The sequence below is a fragment of the Leuresthes tenuis genome, unplaced genomic scaffold, assembly GCF_036924035.1.
Source record: "Leuresthes tenuis unplaced genomic scaffold, fLeuTen1.0.hap1 SCAF_56, whole genome shotgun sequence".
In the NCBI taxonomy this organism is placed as follows: Eukaryota; Metazoa; Chordata; class Actinopteri; order Atheriniformes; family Atherinopsidae; genus Leuresthes; species Leuresthes tenuis.
The window spans coordinates 345326-364996 of record NW_027325410.1 but is presented as its reverse complement, the minus strand read 5'-3'; the positions used below and the strand labels follow the sequence as shown (position 1 = coordinate 364996).

The following is a 19671-nucleotide window of genomic DNA, read 5'->3' as shown; positions in this document are numbered from 1 at the left end:
TTGAGATCTGGTTTGAGGACCCAATTGTTGAGAAAAGTCTCTCAATGAGACTCAGAGTTGCTGGAGTCAGTTAATGCAAAGGTTTAATCTTGCAGCAAGTTCAAGAATGTGTGTGTGTATGGGTGTATGTGTGCGAACGTGTGTGAGTTTGTGTGTGTGAGAGTTTAAAGAACCTGTAATCCACAGGCAGGCCTTAACTAGTATGGCACGGGTCCAGCCTGTCTCATCTTTTTTGGAAGGTCCAGCGCTCGGCCGTAACCCTTCTGTCTGTTTGGACTCTCACATACATTCGGTTAATCATAGAAAAACGAGAACAAAACTTTTTAGCCCCTTAAATTCATAAAACAGACATGGTGCAGTTATTTCCATTCTAGAAAATAAGAGTAATCACCACCATTCCAATAAATTCTGGATATTCTAACAATCTGAATCTTTTTTAAATGTTCGATGAAGCCCTTTGCTGTTCTGTTTAGAGACTCAGCTGATCATAAACCAAGTTTTGCTCTTGAACCAAGCTTCTAAACTCTTCACCTTTTTCATTTCTCAGTTAGTATTCACTTTAAAACTGATTAAAAGAAAAATTAAATGAATGCCTATCAACAAATGTGGGATCTAAACTCTAGTGCTTCCTCTAAAATAATTTCCTTTCTCAATTCAGAAATGTGTGTGTGTAAGTCACAACACCCGTGACACCAAAACGGCTTTCTTTTCTCTCTTTTCTCTACACTCTGCACTGTGAGCACACACACCAAATCAGAAAGGCTTTTTTCTCTCTTTTCTACATTATGGACTGTGGGGACACAAAACCGCTCTCTCTTTTTTTTTTTTTGATTGTGTGCCAGGGCGTTGTCTCACGTATTAGATAATGCTTAAGATACGAATGAGTTTATCAGTCACATCAGAATCCATACATACTGATCCTCCCGTAATAAAATGGTCGGATCTTATCAAACACACTTTGTTTCTTGTGACAAGTCAGCGAAACAGCGTATACACGTCAAGACACTGAATCAAGTTTGCCACAAGAACTCATAAGTTTGGCAGTATTGCTCTGCCGTCAGCAATCATACACCCATTTTATTTTCATGAGACATGTGCAGGCACCTGTTCATCTACTGTTCTATCACTATGAATTAGTTTATCTATTATCAATAAGGATACTTCTACAACTACTATCAAAGTCCGGACTTCTTATGTTGTCAGTTGCTATATATGAATAAGTGGGTTGCTACTGAAAAGCATTAAGCATGTCACACAGCCCAAACATATAACATTTCAGGACACACCACACAGTTAACAACCACAGTGAAGCGTGTCAAAGCCCAAACATGTAACATTCAACAGGACACTTACACAACACATTCAAATCAAACAGTCAGACAACATACAAGAACCTATACCCCAGCCGGCATTGCTCCCTGCCTATTTTCCTACAACTCACTATGTGTGCGCACACCTTTATTCACAAACTCTTCAACTTATACTCTTTTACCGAAGCTGCTACAGCTCGATTGGCCAAATACCCTTAGATCCTATTTCGGTGAATTTGACATCTGCCTTGCATGTAACAGATTAGCGGTTTAGCAGTTTTAATTTAGTTTGAGTGAAGGAATTCATTTTATAGCAAAATCCGAAATTGTGAAGAACTCATGGAAGTAAGCTTATTCTCGGATTCCTGAATCTTTAGATTTGCTCTTTCTTTTACTGCAAAGTACAACGTTGAGCAGCACTAATGAGTTGTTTCTATTTTTGGCAGGCTTTACCTTTGCGGATGAAGCCCTTTCTGTCTGTGCAAAAGAAATCTTGTTACTGTGCAGAGTGACTTCTCTGAGTAGAGTCGCCTTACTTGTTGCGACTGTGCCAATGTTCGAAGCTGGAGTGCAAAGTTGTTGCTTGAATGGTGCTCGCTGGAGCGTGCGGTAGTGTAAAGTTATACCATTTAAAAGGGCTGAAGAGTGCTCAGTGCAGCGGGTGGGCCGAGGTGCAAAGTGACACTATGGCCATAAAAAGAACACCGCTACAAGTGCGCATTGTGCCAGGAAGGGCCCTCGGACGTGAACCAGTGGACAGTTATCGCTTCTCGGCCTTTTGGCTAAGATCAAGTGTAGTATCTGTTCTTATCAGTTTAATGTCTGATGTGTCCTCTATGCGAGGACTACATATTAAATGGATTTGTATCAATAGGAGTTGAAAAAGGAGCTTGCTCCGTTCACTCCAAGCATCGACCCGGTACTGTAGTGCCCCTGGGAACGGTGCGCTCTCCTCTGCTCTTGTGAAAAAGCAAACAGCGGTGCAGGATTGAGGTTTCAGGGAGCCCAAGATGAAACTTTCTTTTAGTCTGCTGAGAAAAGAGAGTGAATGCGAAGTAGACTTTAACACGGCTCTGGGAGCGAGCCGAGTGCGGGCTAACCAGGAGAATTGCTTGAAAGAAACGCGACACCGAATGAGCGGTCAGAACAAAGCCTCAATACGGTGTTCCTGTGGTGTTTTTATAAAATGCGGTGAAAAAAAAGGTGTGAATGCCCCATAGAAAACTAAAAGGTGGAGCGGAAGTGTTCGGCTGCAAGAAGGTGTGAATGTCCGACTATATTTGGTGAAAAGCAGGTGAAGCAAGGTCTGAATGCCCAACCTTACATCATCAAAAGCGAGATCAGAGGTTTTTGGCTGCAAGAAGGCCATAGTTTGCCAAAAGTGGGTAAGGTGCGAATGACCGACTAAATATCAACAAAAGTGGGGGCGGAGGTCTTCGGATGCAAGTGGGTGTGAATATCCCACCATAGAAGTATGGTGGAGAGGAAGCTGTGAATGGCCGACCATAGTTTGCAAAAAGCGGGTGAGAAAAGGTGCGAATGTCCAACCATACATGATCAAAACAGGGAGCGGAGGTGTTTGGCTGCGACAAGGTGTGAATGTCCACCCATAATTAATGAAAAGCGGGCAACAAGTAGGTTCGAATGCCCAACCATACATCATCAAAAGCAGGAGTGGATGTGTTCGGCTACAAGAAGGTTTGAATGTCCGAGCATAGTTTGTAAAAAGCTGGTAAGAAAAGGTTCGAATGCCTGAACATACATCATCAAAAGCAGGACTGGATGTGTTCGGCTACAAGAAGGTTTGAATGTCCGACCATAGTTGGTAAAAAGTGGGTATGAAAAGGTTCGAATGCCCAAGTTCGGCTGAAAAAAACTGTGTTCGGCTGCAAAAAGGTGTGAATGTTTGACTAAAGTTTGTAAGACAAGGTTCGAATGCCTGACAATGTATGATCAAAAGCGGGAGCGGAGGTGTTCAGCTGCAAGAAGGTCTAAATGTCCATCATTAATTGCTAGAAAACATGAAAGAAAATTTTCGAAAATCAATCTGCACATGATCATAAGTGGGAGAGGAGGTGTTCAGCTGCAAGAAGGTGTGAATGTCCTACCATAGTTGCTGAAAAATGTGTTAGAAACGGTAAGAATGCCGGACCATACATCATCAAAAGCTAGAGAGGTGGTGTTCGGCTGCAAGTAGGTGTGAATGTCTGACTAAAGTTCAAATATATTAACAAAAGCGGGAGGAGAGGTCTTCGGATGAGTGGTTGAGAATTTCCAACCATAATCTATAAAATGCGGTGAAAAAAAAGGTGTGATAGAAACCTAAAAGGTGGAGCGGAAGTGTTCGGCTGCAAGAAGGTGTGAATGTCCGTCTATAGTTGGTGAAAAGCAGGAAAAGCAAGGTCTGAATGCCGAATCTTACATCATCAAAAGCGAGATCAGAGGTGTTTGGCTGCAAGAAAACGGGTAAGGTGTGAACGACCGACTAAATATCAACAAAAGTGGGGGCGGAGGTCTTCGGATGCAAGTGGGTGTGAATATCCCACCATACAAGTATGGTGGAGAGGAAGCTGTGAATGTCCGACCATGGTTTGTAAAACGGGTAAGACAAGGTGCGAATGTCCGACAATGTATGATCAAAAGAGGGAGCGGAGGTGTTTGGCTGCAAGGTCTGAATTTCCAACCATAATTTGTAAACACCGTTGAAGAAAAGCCTCGAAAGCCCGACTATACACCATCAAAAGCGGGAGCAGAGGTGTTCAGCTGCAAGAAGGTCTGAATGTCCACCAATAATTACTGAAAAATGGGTAAGAAGAGGTGTGAATGCCCAACTATACATCATCAAAAGCAGAAGTGGATGTGTTCGGCCACAAGAAGGTTTGAATGTCCGACCATAGTTTGTAAAAGGCGGGTAAGAAAAGGTTTGAATGCCCGAACATACACAATCAAAAGAGGGAGCGGAGGTGTTTCGCTGCAAGAAGGTGTGAATGTCCGAGCATAGTTTGTAAAAAGCGGGTAAGAAAAGGTTCGAATGCCCGAACATACACCATCAAAAGAGGGAGCGGAGGTGTTCCGCTGTAAGAAGGTGTGAATGTCCAACCATAGTTGGTAAAAAGCGGGTAAGAAAAGGTTAAAATACCCGACTCTACACAATCAATAGCGGGAGCGGAGTTGTTCGGCTAAAAGAAGGTGTGAAAGTCCGACCATGGTTTGTAAAAAGCGGGTAAGAAAAGGTTCGAATGCAAAAATATACACCATCAAAAGCGGAAGCCGAGGTGTTCGGCTGCAAGTAGGTCTGAATGTCCACCCATAATTAATGAAAAGCGGGCAACAAGTAGGTTCGAATGCCCAACCATACATCAACAAAAGCAGGAGTGGATGTGTTTGGCTACAAGAAGGTTTGAATGTCCGAGCATAGTTTGTAAAAAGCGGGTAAGAAAAGGTGCGAATGCCCGACAATGTATGATCAAAAGAGGGAGTGGAGGTTTTCGGCTACAAGAAGGTTTGAATGTCCAACCATAGTTTGTAAAAAGCGGGTAAGAAAAGGTGCGAATGCCCGAAAATACACCATCAAAAGAGGGAGCGGAGGTGTTCCGCTGTAAGATGGTGCGAATGTCCGACCATAGTTGGTAAAAAGCGGGTAAGAAAAGGTTCGAATGCCCGAATATATACCATCATAAGCGGAAGCGGAGGTGTTCGGCTGCAAGAAGGTGTGAACGTCCGACCAAAGTTTGTAAAAAGCAGTTAAGAAAAGGTTCGAAAATCCAACCAAACATAATCAAAAGTGGGAGCAGAGCTGTTCGACTGCAAGTAGGTGTGAATTTCCACCCATAATTCCTGAAAAATGGGTAAGAAAAGGTGCGAATGCCCAACCATACATCATCAAAAGAAGAAGTGGATGTGTTCTGCTACAAGAAGGTTTGAATGTCCGACAATAGCTTGTAAAAAGTGGGTAAGAAAAAGTTCGAATGCTCGAACATACACCATCAAAATTGGGAGCGGAGGTGTTCCGCTGTAAGACGGTGTGAATGTCCGAACATAATTGGTAAAAAGCGGGTAAGAAAAGGTTAGAATACCCGACTGTACACAATCTATAGCGGGAGCGGAGTTGTTCGGCTACAAGAAGGTGTGAAAGTCCGACCATGGTTTGTAAAACGCGGGTAAGACAAGGTGCGAATGCCCGACAATGTATGATCAAAAGAGGGAGCGGAGGTGTTTGGCTGCAAGGTCTGAATTTCCAACCATAATTTGTAAACACCGTTGAAGAAAAGCCTCGAAAGCCCGACTATACACCATCAAAAGCGGGAGCAGAGGTGTTCAGCTGCAAGAAGGTCTGAATGTCCACCAATAATTACTGAGAAATGGGTAAGAAAAGGTGTGAATGCCCAACTATACATCATCACAAGCAGAGGTGGATGTGTTCGGCCACAAGAAGGTTTGAATGTCCGACCATAGTTTGTAAAAGGCGGGTAAGAAAAGGTTTGAATGCCCGAACATACACAATCAAAAGAGGGAGCGGAGGTGTTTCGCTGCAAGAAGGTGTGAATGTCCGAGCATAGTTTGTAAAAAGTGGGTAAGAAAAGGTTCGAATGCCAGAACATAACCCATCAAAAGAGGGAGCGGAGGGTTTCCGCTGTAAGAAGGTGTGAATGTCCGACCATAGTTGGTAAAAAGCGGGTAAGAAAAGGTTAAAATACCCGACTCTACACAATCAATAGCGGGAGCGGAGTTGTTCGGCTAAAAGAAGGTGTGAAAGTCCGACCATGGTTTGTAAAAAGCGGGTAAGAAAAGGTTCGAATGCAAAAATACACACCATCAAAAGCGGAAGCCGAGGTGTTCGGCTGCAAGAAGGTATGAATGTCCACCCATAATTAATGAAAAGCGGGCAACAAGTAGGTTCGAATGCCCAACCATACATCAACAAAAGCAGGATTGGATGTGTTTGGCTACAAGAAGGTTTGAATGTCCGAGCATAGTTTGTAAAAAGCGGGTAAGAAAAGGTGCGAATGCCCGACAATGTATGATCAAAAGAGGGAGTGGAGGTTTTCGGCTACAAGAAGGTTTGAATGTCCAACCATAGTTTGTAAAAAGCGGGTAAGAAAAGGTGCGAATGCCCGAAAATACACCATCAAAAGAGGGAGCGGAGGTGTTCCGCTGTAAGATGGTGCGAATGTCCGACCATAGTTGGTAAAAAGCGGGTAAGAAAAGGTTCGAATGCCCGAATATATACCATCAAAAGCAGAAACGGAGGTGTTCGGCTGCAAGAAGGTGTGAACGTCCGACCAAAGTTTGTAAAAAGCAGTTAAGAAAAGGTTCGAATATCCAACCAAACATAATCAAAAGTGGGAGCAGAGCTGTTCGACTGCAAGTAGGTGTGAATGTCCACCCATAATTCCTGAAAAATGGGTAAGAAAAGGTGCGAATGCCCAACCATACATCATCAAAAGAAGAAGTGGATGTGTTCTGCTACAAGAAGGTTTGAATGTCCGACCATAGTTTGTAAAAAGTGGGTAAGAAAAAGTTTGAATGCCCGAACATACACCATCAAAAGAGGGAGCGGAGGTGTTCCGCTGTAAGACGGTGTGAAAGTCCGACCATAATTGGTAAAAAGCGGGTAAGAAAAGGTTAAAATACCCGACTGTACACAATCAATAGCGGGAGCGGAGTTGTTCGGCTACAAGAAGGTGTGAAAGTCCGACCATGGTTTGTAAAACGCGGGTAAGACAAGGTGCGAATGCCCGACAATGTATAATCAAAAGAGGGAGCGGAGGTGTTCGGCTGCAAGGTCTGAATTTCCAACCAATAATTACTGAAAAATGGGTAAGAAAAGGTGTGAATGCCCAACTATACATCATAAAAAGCAGAAGTGGATGTGTTCGGCCACAAGAAGGTTTGAATGTCCGACCATAGTTTGTAAAAAGCGGGTAAGAAAAGGTTCGAATGCCCGAACATACACAATCAAAAGAGGGAGCGGAGGGGTTTCGCTGCAAGAAGGTGTGAATGTCCGAGCATAGTTTGTAAAAAGTGGGTAAGAAAAGGTTCGAATGCCAAAATATACACCATCAAAAACGGAAGCCGAGGTGTTCGGCTGCAAGTAGGTGTGAATGTCAGATCATAATTTGCAAAAAAGTGATGAGAAAGGTGTGAATGACCGACAATAATTACTGAAAAATGTGTTAGAAAAGGTAAGAATGCCGGACTATTCATCATCAAAAGCAGAGAAGAGGTGTTCGGATGCAAGAAGCTGTGAATGTCCAGCCATAATTACTCAAAAACGGTTAAGAAAAGGTAGTATTGCCAGACCATAAATGATCAAAACAGGGAGCGGAGGTGTTCCGCTGTAAGAAGGTGTGAATGTCCAACCATAATTGGTAAAAAGCGGGTAAGAAAAGGTTAAAATACCCGACTGTACACAATCAATAGTGGGAGCGGAGTTGTTTGGCTACTAAAAGGTGTGAAAGTCCGACCATACATCCTCAAAAGCAGAACTGGATGTGTTCGGCTACAAGAAGGTTTGAATGTCCGACCATAGTTTGTAAAAAGCGGGTAAGAAAAGGTTCGAATGCCCAAACATACACCATCAAAAGAGGGAGCGGAGGTGTTCCGCCATAAGAAGGTGTGAATGTCCGACCGTAGTTGCTAAAAAGTGGGTAAGAAAAGGTTAAAATACCCGACTGTACACAATCAATAGCGGGAGCGAATGTGTTCGGCTACAAGAAGGTGTGAAAGTCCGACCATGTTTTGTAAATAGCGGGTAAGAAAAGGTGCGAATGCCCGACAATGTATGATCAAAAGAGGGAGCGGAGGTTTTCGGCTAAAAGAAGGTCTGAATGTCCAACCATAATTTGTAAAAACCGGGGAAGAAAAGGCTCGAAAGCCCGACTATACACCATCAAAAGCGGGAGCAGAGGGGTTCAGCTGCAAGAAGGTCTGAATGTCCATCAATAATTGCTAGAAAACATGAAAGAAAATTTTCGAATATCAAACCGCACATGATCATAAGTGGGAGCGGAGGTGTTTAGCTGCAAGAAGGTGTGAATGTCCACCCATAATTCCTCAAAAATGGGTAAAAAAAAAGGTGCGAATGCCCAACCATACATCATCAAAAGCAGGACTGGATGTGTTCGGCTACAAGGTTTGAATGTCCGAGCATAGTTTGTTAAAAGCGGGTAAGAAAAGGTTCGAATGCCCGAACATACACCATCAAAAGAGGGAGCGGAGGTGTTCCGCCATAAGAAGGTGTGAATGTCCGACCGTAGTTGGTAAAAAGCGGGTAAGAAAAGGTTAAAATGGCCGTCTGTACACAATCAATAGCGGGAAGGGATGTGTTCGGCTACAAGAAGGTGTGAAAGTCCGACCATGTTTTGTAAAAAGCGGTTAAGAAAAGGTGTGAATGCCCGACAATGTATGATCAAAAGAGGGAGCGGAGGTTTTCGGCTGCAAGAAGGTCTGAATGTCCAACCATAATTTGTAAAAACCGGGGAAGAAAAGGCTCGGAAGCCCGACTATACACCGTCAAAAGCGGGAGCAGAGGTGTTCAGCTGCAAGAAGGTCTCAATGTCCATCAATAATTGCTAAAAAACATGAAAGAAAATTTTCGAATATCAAACCGCACATGATCATATGCGGGAGAGGAGGTGTTCAGCTGCAAGAAGGTGTGAATGTCCACCCATATCTCCTGAAAAATGGGTAAAAAAAGGTGCGAATGCCCAACCATACATCATCAAAAGCAGGTGTGAATGTCAGATCATAATTTGCAAAAACTTGATGAGAAATGGTGAGAATGCCCGACTATACACCATCAAATGCGGGAGCGGAGGTGTTCGGCTGTGAGTAGGTGTGAATGTCCGACCATACTTGCTGAAAAATATGACAAAGCAGTTTTCACTTGGTTTGAGTGAAGGATTTCATTTTATATAGAAATCCGAAATTGTGTAGAACTCGTGGAAATAAGTTTATTCTCGGATTCCTAAAGGTTTAGTGTTGTTCTTTGGTATACTGCAAAGTAATACTTTTTATTTTGTTGAAACCGATTCAGACATGGATAAATATCAAGGAAAAAGCAGTTTTAACTTGGTTTGAGTGAAGGAATTCATTTTATATCAAAATCCGAAATTGTGTAGAACTCGTGGAAATAAGTTTATTCTCGGATTCCTAAAGGTTTAGTGTTGTTCTTTGGTATACTGCAAAGTAATACTTTCTATTTTGTTGAAACCGATTAAGTTAAAACTGCTTTGTCCTTCATATTTATCCATGTCATAATAGCTTTAAACAAAAAAGAACGTTGTACTTTGCAGGATAGGAAAGAACAACACTAAACCTTTTCAGGAATCCGAGAATAAGCGTCGATTGACGAGTTCTACACAATTTCGGATTTTGATATAAAATGAATTCCTTCACTCAAACCAAGTGAAAACTGCTTTGTCATATTTTTCAGCAAGTATGGTCGGACATTCACACCTACTCACAGCCGAACACCTCCGCTCCCGCATTTGATGGTGTATAGTCGGGCATTCTCACCATTTCTCATCAGGTTTTTGCAAATTATGATCTGACATTCACACATGCTTTTGATGTTGTATGGTTGGGCATTTGCACCTTTTTTTACCCATTTTTCAGGAATTATGGGTGGACATTCACACCATCTTGCAGCTGAACACCTCCTCTCCCGCATATGATCATGTGCGGTTTGATATTCGAAAATTTTCTTTCATGTTTTCTAGCAATTATTGATGGACATTGAGACCTTCTTGCAGCTGAACACCTCTGCTCCCGCTTTTGATGGTGTATAGTCAGGCTTTCGAGCCTTTTCTTCCCCGGTTTTTACAAATTATGGTTGGACATTCAGACCTTCTTGCAGCCGAAAACCTCCGCTCCCTCTTTTGATCATACATTGTCGGGCATTCGCACCTTTTCTTAACCACTTTTTACAAAACATGGTTGGACTTTCACACTTTCTTGTAGCCGAACACATCCCTTCCCGCTATTGATTGTGTACAGTCGGGTATTTTAACCTTTTCTTACCCGCTTTTTACCAACTACGGTCGGACATTCACACCTTCTTATGGCGGAACACCTCCGCTCCCTCTTTTGATGGTGTAGGTTCGGGCATTCGAACCTTTTCTTACCCGCTTTTTACAAACTATGCTCGGACATTCAAACCTTCTTGTAGCCGAACACATCCAGTCCTGCTTTTGATGATGTATGGTTGGGCATTCGCACCTTTTTTTTTACCCATTTTTGAGGAATTATGGGTGGACATTCACACCTTCTTGCAGCTGAACACCTCCTCTCCCACTTATGATCATGTGCGGTTGGATATTCGAACATTTTTTTTCATGTTTTCTAGCAATTATTGATGGACATTCAGACCTTCTTGCAGCTGAACACCTCCGCTCCCGCTTTTGATGGTGTATAGTCGGGCTTCCGAGCCTTTTCTTCCCCGGTTTTTACAAATTATGGTTGGACATTTAGACCTTCTTGCAGCCGAAAACCTCCGTTCCCTCTTTTGATCATACATTGTCCGGCATTCGCAACTTTTCTTACCCGCTTTTTACAAACCATGGTCGGACTTTCACACCTTTTACTAGCCAAACAACTCCGCTCCCGCTATTGATTGTGTACAGTCGGGTATTTTAACCTTTTCTTACCCGCTTTTTACCAATTATGGTGGGACATTCACACCTTCTTACAGCGGAACACCTCCGCTCCCTGTTTTGATCATTTATGGTCTGGCAATACTACCTTTTCTTACCCGTTTTTGAGTTATTATGGCTGGACATTCACAGCTTCTTGCAGCCGAACACCTCTTCTCCCGCTTTTGATGATGAATGGTCCGGCATTCTTACCTTTTCTAACACATTTTTCAGCAATTATTGTTGGTCATTCACACCTTTCTCATCAGCTTTTTACAAATTATGATCTGACATTCACACCTACTTGCAGCCGAACACCTCGGCTTCCGCTTTTGATGGTGTATATTTTGGCATTCGAACCTTTTCTTACCCGCTTTTTACAAACCATGGTCGGACTTTCACACCTTCTTTTAGCCGAACAACTCCGCTCCCGCTATTGATTGTGTAGAGTTGGGTATTTTAGCCTTTACTTACCCGCTTTTTACCAACTATGGTCGGACATTCACACCTTCTTACAGCGGAACACCTCCGCTCCCTCTTTTGATGGTGTATGTTCTGGCATTCGAACCTTTTCTTACCCACTTTTTACAAACTATGCTCGGACATTCACACCTTCTTGCAGTGAAACACCTCCGCTCCCTCTTTTGATTGTGTATGTTCGGGCATTCGAACCTTTTCTTACCCGCCTTTTACAAACTATGGTCGGACATTCAAACCTTCTTGTGGCCGAACACATCCACTTCTGCTTGTGATGATGTATAGTTGGGCATTCACACCTTTTCTTACCCATTTTTCAGTAATTATTGGTGGACATTCAGACCTTCTTGCAGCTGAACACCTCCGCTCCCGCTTTTGATGGTGTATAGTCGGGCTTTCGAGCCTTTTCTTCAACGGTGTTTACAAATTATGGTTGGAAATTCAGACCTTGCAGCCGAAACACTCCGCTCCCTCTTTTGATCATACATTGTCGGGCATTCGCACCTTGTCTTACCCGCTTTTTACAAACCATGGTCGGACTTTCACACCTTCTTGTAGCCGAACAACTCCGCTCCCGCTATTGATTGTGTACAGTCCAGTTTTTTAACCTTTTCTTACCCGCTTTTTACCAACTATGGTCGGACATTCGCAGCATCTTACAGCGGAACACCTCCGCTCCCTCTTTTGATGGTGTATGTTCGGGCATTCGAACTTTTTCTTACCCGCTTTTTACAAACTATGGTCGGACATTCAAACCTTCTTGTAGCAGAACACATCCACTTCTTCTTTTGATGATGTATGGTTGGGCATTCGCACCTTTTCTTACCCATTTTTCAGGAATTATGGGTGGATATTCACACCTACTTGCAGTCGAACAGCTCTGCTCCCACTTTTGATTATGTTTGGTTGGATATTCGAACCTTTTCTTAACTGCTTTTTACAAACTTTGGTCGGACGTTCACACCTTCTTGCAGCCGAACACCTCCGCTTCCGCTTTTGATGGTATATATTCGGGCATTCGAACCTTTTCTTACCCACTTTTTACCAACTATGGTCGGACATTCACACCGTCTTTCAAGTGTAACACTTCCGCTCCCTCTTTTGATGGTGTATGTTCGGGCATTCGCACCTTTTCTTACCCGCTTTTTACAAACTATGGTCGTACATTCAAACCTTGTAGCCGAAAACCTCCACTCCCTCTTTTGATCATACTTTGTCGGGCATTCGCACCTTTTCTTACCCGCTTTTTACAAACTATGCTCGGACATTCAAACCTTCTTGTAGCCAAACACATCCACTCCTGCTTTTGTTGATGTATGGTTGGGCATTCGAACCTACTTGTTGCCCGCTTTTCATTAATTATGGGTGGACATTCACACCTTGTCACAGCCAAACACCTCCGCTCCCTGTTTTGATCATGTATGGTTGGACATTCGCACCTTTTCTCACCCGCTTTTTGCAAACTATGGTCGGCCATTCACAGCTTCCTCTCCACCATACTTGTATGGTGGGATATTCACACCCACTTGCATCCGAAGATCTCCACCCCCACTTTTGTTGATATTTAGTCGGTCATTCACACCTTACCCGTTTTCTTGCCGCCAAACACCTCTGATCTCGCTTTTGATGATGTAAGATTGGGCATTCATACCTTGCTTTTCCTGCTTTTCACCAACTATAGATGGACATTCACACCTTCTTGCAGCCGAACACTTCCGCTCCACCTTTTAGGTTTCTATCACACCTTTTTTTTCACCGCATTTTATAGATTATGGTTGGAAATTCTCAACCACTCATCCGAAGACCTCTCCTCCCGCTTTTGTTAATATATTTGAACTTTAGTCAGACATTCACACCTACTTGTAGCCGAACACCACCTCTCTAGCTTTTGATGAGGTATGGTCCGGGATTCTTACCGTTTCTAACACATTTTTCAGCAATTATGGTAGGATATTCACACCTTCTTGCAGCTTAACACCTCCTCTCCCACTTATGATCATGTGCGGATTGATTTTCGAAAATTTTCTTTCATGTTTTCTAGCAATTAATTATGGACATTTAGACCTTCTTGCAGCTGAACACCTCCGCTCCCGCTTTTGATCATACATTGTCAGGCATTCGCACCTTGTCTTACCCGCTTTTTACAAACTTTAGTCGAACATTCACACCTTTTTGCAGCCGAACACAGTTTTTTGCAGCCGAATTTGGGCATTCGCACCTTTTCATACCCACTTTTTACCAACTATGGTCGGACATTCACACCGTCTTACAGCGGTACACCTCCGCTCCCTCTTTTGATGGTGTATGTTCGGGCATTCGAACCTTTTCTTACCCGCTTTTTACAAACTATGCTCGGACATTCAAACCTTCTTGTAGCCGAACACATCCACTCCTGCTTTTGATGATGTATGGTATGGCATTCGAACCTACTTGTTGCCCGCTTTTCATTAATTATGGGTGGACATTCACACCTTGTCGCAGCCAAACACCCTGTTTCGATCATGTATGGTTGGACATTCGCACCTTTTCTCACCCGCTTTTTGCAAACTATGGTCGGCCATTCACAGCTTCCTCTCCACCATACTTGTATGGTGGGATATTCACACCCACTTGCATCCGAAGGCCTCCGCCCCCACTTTTGTTGATATTTAGTCGGTCATTCGCACCTTACCCGCTTTTGGCAAACTATGGCCTTCTTGCAGCCAAAAACCTCTGATCTCGCTTTTGATGATGTAAGGTTGGGCATTCAGACCTTGCTTCACCTGCTTTTCACCAAATATAGTCGGACATTCACACCTTCTTGCAGCCGAACACTTCCGCTCCACCTTTTAGTTTTCTATGGGGCATTCACACCTTTATTTTCACCGCATTTTATAAAAACACCACAGGAACACCGTATTGAGGCTTTGTTCTGACCGCTCATTCGGTGTCGCGTTTCTTTCAAGCATTTCTCCTGGTTAGCCCGCACTCGGCTCGCTCCCAGAGCCGTGTTAAAGTCTACTTCGCATTCACTCTCTTTTCTCAGCAGACTAAAAGAAACTTCCATCCTGCACCGCTGTTAGCTTTTTCACAAGAGCAGAGGAGAGCGCACCGTTCCCAGCGGCACTGCAGTACCGGGTCGATGCTTGGAGTGAACGGAGCAAGCTCCTTTTTCAACTCCTATTGATAAAAATCCATTTAATATGTAGTCCTTGCATAGACATATCACATATTAAACTGATAAGTATAGATGGATTATGTGCAATTAGTAAAGAGAGTAGAGGACGATCTCTCTCGTTGGAAGTCCTTACCTATATCACTTATGGGGAGAGTTACAACCATTAAAATGATGATACTACCAAAAGTTAACTATTTGTTCTCAATGATCCCCATAAAACCATCTGCTACTTGGTTTAAGTCACTAGATTCATGCATCTCCAAATTTCTGTGGAAAAACAAACCACCACGTATTAGTTTAAAAACCCTACAGAAGACCAAGGACAGTGGTGGATTAGATTTACCTCATTTTCAGCACTATTCCTTAGCCAATAGGTTACAATATATATCAAAATGGTTTAAACCTTGTTGTTGTCACAGTTCCCAGAGACGTTGTAATCGTTGAGGATTCTATATTCACCCCCTCATTAGAGGCACGTGTTGCAGATTGATGACACTGAATCTTCTTCTCTGTTCATTGCTGGCATCATTCCCAGCATCGTAAGTGTTCGTGGCATTGTTAGCCTCTTCTTCTGGATCTTGATATCGAGCATCCTTTTGTATTTCTGGTTTGTAAGTCCTCTCTCTTCGTTCACCGGAGTCTTCGTCTCTTTGTCCTTGAGTTTGGTGATTTTTTCTTCTTTTGATGCCTTGACACAGTGTGACAGGTGATACCACGTGGGAGATCCTTTAACTTGGACTGCTGTCCCTGTGCTGCGAAATGGCTGTGCTGCTCAAATGGTCTCTCCTTCATCATATACACAGTTATTTATACATCACCTTCCACCATGAAGCGTTGTCCCTTTTTGTTTCTCTCTTTGTTCTTAAAATGCTGTTATGCATGTCTAAACCAATCCATTAAACTAGATCATTTTGGCAGTAAAGCGATCTACAATGTGCTTGGTCGCAAAGCTGCTCATCTGTGGTAAACAGCTCTTCAGAAAGGCATTCTTCAATTGATTTCACTAATTTTATGTAATAATTTTGTGATTTCCTACAAAACTACACTTCTTCTCCCATCTGTCTGAGTATTTAATATTGTCTGGGTCCCGTTAAAACATGTATTTTTCCCATCTAATTCCTTGTTTGCTTTAAAACAAGTATTCCCCATTTTCTATCCCTTCAGTAGCCAACCAGTTTGTATGGAGTACACTGGAGCAACTTGACTGATCAGTAAAACACTGCTTTTGTTGTCACCGCAAGGCTTCCCCCGTCGGTTGTTTCACTGAGACACTACTGAGTAACTACAACTCAACACAGTTTATACACATAACATTCATATACATACTAACAAACAAACAAACAATAATTTATCGCAATTTTCTCATCTCTGTTTGAACGTACACCCAGGTAAATATTCCTGTAGTCTTCTCATACCGACTATGGACCCATTCATTGTTTAACTTCACTGTTTTGCAAATCCTAATTGAATATTACACATTGACATTGAACTTTACTGGATAAGCAGGTCTTCATTGCATTCAGCAGCCTATATGTGAGCATTTATGTGTAAGCTGTTCTTCTTTGCATTTATCAGCAGCAAGCAATTCTTCACTGCACATGCATATGTAAATAGTAAAACAATTCCAATGTGTTAGCGAAACCTTCTATATCACAGTGGTTTCTAAGGTCTATTTTAAGTTCTTTGCCATCAGTGAGATGACATTGTTTACAAAGTGTGTCAAATTATCACTGAAGATCTTTTCAGGAATTTCAAATCTAGAAATGAGTTATTTTACGCGTGATTTTGCTACTGAGAGTGCATCTGCTTGTGCACATGGAAATATTTCAGACCATTTGGTAAAAACCTCTGTTGTCACTGAGCAGAATCGTTTCCCTTAACATTAATTTAGTTCAATGAAATCTACAAAATAATGAAATAATTAAATCCAAACAAATATGTTGAAAAAGATACACTGGCTTAGGGAATTATCTTCGTTTTGGTCTTAGATTGCCCTGTGGAATGTATTTTGCACATATTTGACCTGCTAGACAAAACTTTATTCATTTATTTATTCTAAAAAAATGTTTTTAATAATTAGTAAAACCATATGCTGTAAAAACCTGGTTCATTATTGCTTCCATCCCTCCTGTTGAGACATGACATGGTCCGTGGCTCAATACTGCAGCATATTTAAACAAATTCTTTGGCAGTATGGTTTTCCTTCCGGTCATTCATACGAGTCTATTGTAGATGGCAATTGAATAACATCTAATAATGCTAAAATATTTGTAGTTTATACATTTAGCTGTGGATGTCAACATACCTGTTTTTCCAATGCTGTGTTAACACATGTACAGTTGAGAAGGCATACTGACTGTCAGTGTAAACGTTAACAACCTTTTTGTTATTTAATTTACAAGCTTCAGTTAAAGCTACCAATTCGACTGCTTGAACAGAGTAATTTTTTGGTAGTGGTTGTTTTAAGAAAACTTCAGTTTCTGTTACTACTGCAAATCCTGTAGCATTTGTGCCATCAGGGTTTTTTTCCTTGATCTGTTGAATAAATATAGTTATTTCTGCATTTTCAAGAATGTGTGTGTGTATGGGTGTATGTGTGCGAACGTGTGTGAGTTTGTGTGTGTGAGAGTTTAAAGAACCTGTAATCCACAGGCAGGCCTTAACTAGTATGGCACGGGTCCAGCCTGTCTCATCTTTTTTGGAAGGTCCAGCGCTCGGCCGTAACCCTTCTGTCTGTTTGGACTCTCACATACATTCGGTTAATCATAGAAAAACGAGAACAAAACTTTTTAGCCCCTTAAATTCATAAAACAGACATGGTGCAGTTATTTCCATTCTAGAAAATAAGAGTAATCACCACCATTCCTATAAATTCTGGATATTCTAACAATCTGAATCTTTTTTAAATGTTCGATGAAGCCCTTTGCTGTTCTGTTTAGAGACTCAGCTGATCATAAACCAAGTTTTGCTCTTGAACCAAGCTTCTAAACTCTTCACCTTTTTCATTTCTCAGTTAGTATTCACTTTAAAACTGATTAAAAGAAAAATTAAATGAATGCCTATCAACAAATGTGGGATCTAAACTCTAGTGCTTCCTCTAAAATAATTTCCTTTCTCAATTCAGAAATGTGTGTGTGTAAGTCACAACACCCGTGACACCAAAACGGCTTTCTTTTCTCTCTTTTCTCTACACTCTGCACTGTGAGCACACACAACAAATCAGAAAGGCTTTTTTCTCTCTTTTCTACATTATGGACTGTGGGGACACAAAACCGCTCTCTCTTTTTTTTTTTTTGATTGTGTGCCAGGGCGTTGTCTCACGTATTAGATTATGCTTAAGATACGAATGAGTTTATCAGTCACATCAGAATCCATACATACTGATCCTCCCGTAATAAAATGGTCGGATCTTATCAAACACACTTTGTTTCTTGTGACAAGTCAGCGAAACAGCGTATACACGTCAAGACACTGAATCAAGTTTGCCACAAGAACTCATAAGTTTGGCAGTATTGCTCTGCCGTCAGCAATCATACACCCATTTTATTTTCATGAGACATGTGCAGGCACCTGTTCATCTACTGTTCTATCACTATGAATTAGTTTATCTATTATCAATAAGGATACTTCTACAACTACTATCAAAGTATGTCCGGACTTCTTATGTTGTCAGTTGCTATATATGAATAAGTGGGTTGCTACTGAAAAGCATTAAGCATGTCACACAGCCCAAACATATAACATTTCAGGACACACCACACAGTTAACAACCACAGTGAAGCGTGTCAAAGCCCAAACATGTAACATTCAACAGGACACTTACACAACACATTCAAATCAAACAGTCAGACAACATACAAGAACCTATACCCCAGCCGGCATTGCTCCCTGCCTATTTTCCTACAACTCACTATGTGTGCGCACACCTTTATTCACAAACTCTTCAACTTATACTCTTTTACCGAAGCTGCTACAGCTCGATTGGCCAAATAACCTTAGATCCTATTTCGGTGAATTTGACATCTGCCTTGCATGTAACAGATTAGCGGTTTAGCAGTTTTAATTTAGTTTGAGTGAAGGAATTCATTTTATAGCAAAATCCGAAATCGTGAAGAACTCATGGAAGTAAGCTTATTCTCGGATTCCTGAATCTTTAGATTTGCTCTTTGTTTTACTGCAAAGTACAACGTTGAGCAGCACTAATGAGTTGTTTCTATTTTTGGCAGGCTTTACCTTTGCGGATGAAGCCCTTTCTGTCTGTGCAAAAGAAATCTTGTTACTGTGCAGAGTGACTTCTCTGAGTAGAGTCGCCTTACTTGTTGCGACTGTGCCAATGTTCGAAGCTGGAGTGCAAAGTTGTTGCTTGAATGGTGCTCGCTGGAGCGTGCGGTAGTGTAAAGTTATACCATTTAAAAGGGCTGAAGAGTGCTCAGTGCAGCGGGTGGGCCGAGGTGCAAAGTGACACTATGGCCATAAAAAGAACACCGCTACAAGTGCGCATTGTGCCAGGAAGGGCCCTCGGACGTGAACCAGTGGACAGTTATCGCTTCTCGGCCTTTTGGCTAAGATCAAGTGTAGTATCTGTTCTTATTAGTTTAATGTCTGATGTGTCCTCTATGCGAGGACTACATATTAAATGGATTTGTATCAATAGGAGTTGAAAAAGGAGCTTGCTCCGTTCACTCCAAGCATCGACCCGGTACTGTAGTGCCCCTGGGAACGGTGCGCTCTCCTCTGCTCTTGTGAAAAAGCAAACAGCGGTGCAGGATGGAAGTTTCAGGGAGCCCAAGATGAAACTTTCTTTTAGTCTGCTGAGAAAAGAGAGTGAATGCGAAGTAGACTTTAACACGGTTCTGGGAGCGAGCCGAGTGCGGGCTAACCAGGAGAATTGCTTGAAAGAAACGCGACACCGAATGAGCGGTCAGAACAAAGCCTCAATACGGTGTTCCTGTGGTGTTTTTATAAAATGCGGTGAAAAAAAAGGTGTGAATGCCCCATAGAAAACTAAAAGGTGGAGCGGAAGTGTTCGGCTGCAAGAAGGTGTGAATGTCCGACTATATTTGGTGAAAAGCAGGTAAAGCAAGGTCTGAAT

General features: G+C 42.2%; 2 non-coding genes and 1 pseudogene across 2 annotated transcripts; 2 read left to right on the top strand and 1 right to left on the bottom strand.

Moving 5' to 3' along the window:
* Positions 1-2072: 2072 nt before the first annotated feature.
* Positions 2073-2263, top strand: LOC140285730 (U2 spliceosomal RNA). Its single transcript, XR_011910706.1, has one exon. It is a non-coding gene; the product is annotated as a U2 spliceosomal RNA (small nuclear RNA).
* Positions 2264-14502: 12239 nt separating this feature from the next.
* On the bottom strand, positions 14503-14679 carry LOC140285771 (U2 spliceosomal RNA; annotated as a pseudogene).
* A 4442-nt stretch (positions 14680-19121) lies between these two features.
* On the top strand, positions 19122-19312 carry LOC140285738 (U2 spliceosomal RNA). Its single transcript, XR_011910713.1, has one exon. It is a non-coding gene; the product is annotated as a U2 spliceosomal RNA (small nuclear RNA).
* The last annotated feature ends 359 nt before the right edge of the window (positions 19313-19671 follow it).